Source organism: Papaver somniferum, chromosome 10, assembly GCF_003573695.1.
Source record: "Papaver somniferum cultivar HN1 chromosome 10, ASM357369v1, whole genome shotgun sequence".
NCBI classification, from domain to species: Eukaryota; Viridiplantae; Streptophyta; class Magnoliopsida; order Ranunculales; family Papaveraceae; genus Papaver; species Papaver somniferum.
The window spans coordinates 79,914,527-79,919,774 of record NC_039367.1 but is presented as its reverse complement, the minus strand read 5'-3'; the positions used below and the strand labels follow the sequence as shown (position 1 = coordinate 79,919,774).

At 37.6% G+C, this 5,248-nt stretch overlaps 1 pseudogene; it reads left to right on the top strand.

Moving 5' to 3' along the window:
- Positions 1 to 1,162: 1,162 nt before the first annotated feature.
- LOC113319087 lies at positions 1,163 to 4,894 on the top strand (annotated as a pseudogene).
- The last annotated feature ends 354 nt before the right edge of the window (positions 4,895 to 5,248 follow it).

Here is a 5,248-nt window from a genome sequence, read left to right as displayed (position 1 = left end):
CCCTCGACGGGTCAGCCCTGGCGGGTTGGCGGGTTAATGTTAGATTTTAATTAAAAAAACAAAAAGAATTAAGCTGTGCATTTTGTAAGGGTCGATCAACTTAAGTCGAATAGGAGTTTAGTTAACAGCCCAACTACCACTGGGCTACTGAAGTGGACGTTCTTTGTACTAGTACCACTAATTAGCTATTAACTGGACAGTTTAGTTCTCATATGGTCCTAGACACTGAACCCTAACATCAACTTCATTTTTCTATCATTCTCTAATGTCGATAAGACTACTGTTTAAAAGTTTTGCTCCTCCTTTTTTTTTTGGATAAGCTGCTGATTGTTTTCATTTTCTCTTTTGTAAACAATCCTCCATCACTTAATCTCTATCTAGAAAAAAAATACTCCTACTCTCCATATATATCTGACTGCTCAATTTTATTTTTCAATTTTTACAGTCAGTAATTATATATATATATATCCATAGCAGCAAGATCTGCATCTCCATTTTTCATCATTTGGTATTTCTTCTGCCATTGATTTTACTCTCCCTACTTGTCGCCATACTAAATCTATTATCAAGAATATTGAAAGCGATAAGGAAAATATATGTTTATGTGTTTGCTTAGATCTTTCTTTGTTATACTAGTTTTCTTATCAATTTGGGGCATCCTAAATAAATGTGCGATTGACGAATCTCAGTTATTAATTGATTATTTGAATCCTAATATTGTATTATAGACTTGGTTAGATCTAAAATTAACTAAATTTATCGATCTAAAATAACTAAATCGCAATATACAGTAGGATAAAATCATGGATTTCAAAGAGTTGGTAGGGATGAAAAAAATTTGAAAGGTTGCCGGGTAACCCGCAGGTTAACCCTAGTCCGGCTTGTTTTCTAGTAGGGTTGTATATGCCAATCTTAACCCGGCCGGTTTAGACAACAAGCCAAGCCGGGTCGGGTTGAAACAAGCCGGGTTAGGATCAACCCGCGGGCCGGGTTATGTATTGACAGCTCTAGCCCATAGTACTACTTGGGTGTGCCCTTATACTTATTAGTGATTGGGTAGTTGTTAGCCGGTCAGATAGTGACGCGTGTCCTTTATCTGTTTGTTGTTGTTAGATTAATCATTTACTTTAAATGTGTAAGAACAACTGCCTTATCTCTTAAATGAAAATTATCTGAAGTTTATAGCAGAGGCTGAGTTCATTAGGAACCCAGATTTACTTATTCTATCTCGATCTTCATTTCTATGTACTGAGAACGGTACAGAAACTTCATCGTCTATCCAGAAATCCTGCAAATCTCATCATGAAATTGGAATTTCGTTCAAGAGTATCTCCCATAAAATACCAGGTTTTTGCCATATCCTCTTCTGCTTCTTTTTCTTATACGTTCTACCAAATATATACTAGTGATTTTACAAGTAATAACATGAGCTCTCTTTTGATTATAGGCTCTTTAGTTGAATTAATAATTTGGGTTTTGCTGGAAATTCTTTTTCAACAATGGGGGTTTGTAAACGGAAAAAAGATTGATGCTTTCTTTCCTCACCACTTTGATAGGGAGGGTTTCACAAGATTATTATTATTATTTTCTTTTGGCCAAATGTGCAGGCTCTGAAGAGAGTATAGGGCCTATAGGCGTTTATTAATTAGAAATCTTCACTGTTACTTTTAGTTTAGCTGAATTTTGAGATGAAGTGCATCTTTATTTAAATTATCTCTAGTTTATTGTTTTGTGTTCTCATTGCATGTGGATGATGATTCGGGGCTATGGGATCGCTGCCTTACCAATATTGAGTGGCCTTCTTTAGTATGCTTGTAGCAATGTGATAAGCCCGCAGAACTTAATCAAACTTCATTATTATCGTGCATCAATTACTTACTCCACCATACTTGAGCCATACATGTTTGTTCATATGTTAAACTATAAAAAATACCAAGCTGTTGTGTGTATTCAAAAGAAACTAGTTAGTCGATTCTCCTGAGTTGTATGGTGAGTGAAGAAGCATCACCCATAGCTGGATTTACTTAGTAACCCAGCGGTTGCTTAATAGTGTAGATAGGGGTTTTCTATTGAGAATTGGTGTCCCTTGCTAGACTTCTTCCTATCCTCAATACTCTGTATTATTTACTTCGATAACTATGTCTAGAGGAATTGTTCAGTTAAGATGAGGACGAAGAATTGCTTACTTTGAAAGTGCCTTTATATCTTTGTAGTGAACTTGATTGAATGCCATTAACATTTGATAGTTGGTTGATTTTAATCAGGGTATTTCCCGTTTGAAGCAATGGGATAGAACATTTATGTCGGAATTTCTCGACAGAAGGTGGGCGTTGACTAGTCCAGATACAAAAATTCACCGAGTAAAGCTAATATCGATGAGCTTCAACAACATACTGAAGAAAATGAAACATGTGGATATTCTTTTTTAAATGATACTAGACCATCTTTGGGTTATGAAATGATGAAGGAAAGACAAGGCCCGTCGTTTTATGTTGTGCGGGATGATTTGTTGCATCCCCTTGTGAATGGTAACAAAGCGAGAAAGTTGGATGGATTGCTTCCTCTAGTAGAAGATTATCGTGTTACTGATGTGGTGAGACATCATCCTCTGAACTAGTACGAGTAATACTTGCACAGTTGCATATGTTGTTTTGAGTATTTCATTGTAACATGGTGTAAAAATCTCTTTGAATATGTTAGGCTGTTCGCGTGATTATGAGTATGTATTGATCAGGTAACACAAAACCAAGTTAGTTTTATGAGTTTACCCTTAAAATGCTTTTCTTTGATTTGAATGGCGACCAGTGGAGCTATCCGGTTAGAACTGTAAAACTAATATCAAACCAATGCCATTATTCTTTGGCATGATGGGATTCTCTAGTTTGTATTCATTTTGTAACCCACTTTTCTCTGCACATGCTCCACGTGTGCAAGTATTTTGCCGCCAGAACTTCCCTGGTTAATTATGAATATGTTTGTGCAACTTGCACCTTATTTTGCCGCCAGAACTTCCCTGGTTAAAGGCAATCATGATCAAGAAAATTAAGGTGCACTGTTCGAGTTAGTGACGTACTGTTGACAACTTCATCAGGTTACCTGTGGAGGTTGTCAAAGTGCACATGCAGCAGCTGTTGGTAGGATTTTCATGATCCATTTAGTGTAATTTGATTAGCTTTTCTGTATTCTTTCGTTGTTATAAGTTACGAAATAACTTGCTACTGAAGTTTCACACTCTCTTTCAATGTGACTGTGCAGCTGTTTCTTGTGCTGAGAGAGGACTAGCGTCACATTTACTACTACGTGGAGAACAACCTGATATTCCAACAGGCTACAATTTGATAACCACGATGTATGGAAATGCCATATATGTTCCAAGATCTCTGTATGCTAAAAGGGAAGAGATGCTCAGTGGGCATGCTGATTTTGTGGCAGGAAGCACTGGTTCTGTGATATGGTTTAGTGATATTCTTAACGAATCTTTTACCACCAAAAATTCTAAGGAAGCAAACTCTGTGCCGGTTTATTCTAAGTGTGTCATCTCAGGGTCAAATGCTGAAAATCGTCAAAGAAAGGTTATCATTATAAATGAGGGTGCAGGGGATTCTGCTGGATTGTTAGGTAATAAAAATCCCGCAAAGCAGTTGGATCACTTTTTAGTAGCGTTAAGAACTTTATCTTGGTAGCCTGAGTAGAATCTTTTTTACCTGTGATCTTCTGCAGGTTTCATTCGCCTCGTGGAGTACTTGTCTCAAGATCATATATTTGGGAAAGAACAACCCTTGAAAATTGTTGTTGATTGTGGGACTGGAACCACAGCTGTTGGTTTAGGCCTCGGAGCTATTTGTTTTGGGTGTGTTTCCGTTTACAATATGACTTCCATATGTGCATAAGGTGTGGAGCTCCAAAAGACTTCCATATGCACACAAGTTGTGGAGCTCCAAAATATGGCTAATGGTTATTTTCTTATATGTCAGCTTGCCGTGGGAGATAACTGGAGTGATGTTGGCTGATACTATTGAGGGTTACAGGAAGCAAGAAAAGCGCTTAATATCTGATTTCAAAAGGTTTTGTTGCTCGCAAGAAATGGATCAATCATTAAATGGTGATAATGACAGCATTGTGCATTGGGTAGACAGAACGAATCCAAGAAAGTAAGCTGTACTTCATTTTGCTTATTAGCCATTCGCTCTGCTTGTTAAATATTTGTTGAATCTGAAATCCATGCTATATTACGTTCAGGGGATCACCGAATTTGACGACCCCATCTTAATATCCTAGGCATTTTCGCAGAAGCAGATCCCTTCATATTCCAAATTTTGTTTCTGTTACAAATACTTGTTCCTAGGTTGATTATGATAAAGTGGTAAAAGGTCTTTGATGTCTGACATCACGCGTTACTGATTTCTCCATATGGATAATTCTGTCCCTGAACCAAAGCTTGTATGTCTTTCAGATTTGGCAATGTCTTGAAAGGAGAAATAGAGACATGCCAGAAAATTGCTCAGCAAAGTGGTATTCTGCTGGACCCTGTCTACACCATGGCAGCTTGGGAACAAGCGATTCGTCTTTGCATAAGAGAAGCTTCCTCCTCCTCCAACGGGGATGCCAAAGTCTTGATGCTTCATACAGGTGGCACTCTAGGGATGTTTGGTTTAGCTCAAAGGTACAAATCTTCTTTCTATACACGCAAGAAGTAAATGTGGGCATCTAGTGACTGACAGTAGAGAGAGCAATTTGATTAATTTGGTTTATTTATCTCTACCATTAATGGTAACATATTTGCATCACACTGCAAGTACTGTAAGAACAACAAAAAGATTGCTGGTACTGAAGTTAAGGCGACAAAAAGATTGCTGGTACTGAAATTAAGGCGGACATCCTAATTAATTATTAAGCTTACCATTACTCGACCTCAATAATGGCCATGAGATTCTGAACAACATAACTGAGTGCAGGTTGCTTAGGATCATCAAATTTACTCGTGAGCGCAACTCTCTCTTTCAACTACCACTGTGGACTATAATTGGTCCTTTTAGCATACTTAGCTAGCTGATCAGCTGCTGTATCACAAGTCCTATTAGTAAAGACCACTTGAACACCTTGTTAGATGTTGGCTCGATTTTTAGGAAACAACTAACTGATTTCCTAAATCAGTTTTGACATGTGTTTAGAATCCTATCTAAACAGGGGTTTTCCTATTCTCAGCTAGTTTAGGTTTCCTAAGTCGAAGTAGTACTTGGTTTCCTGA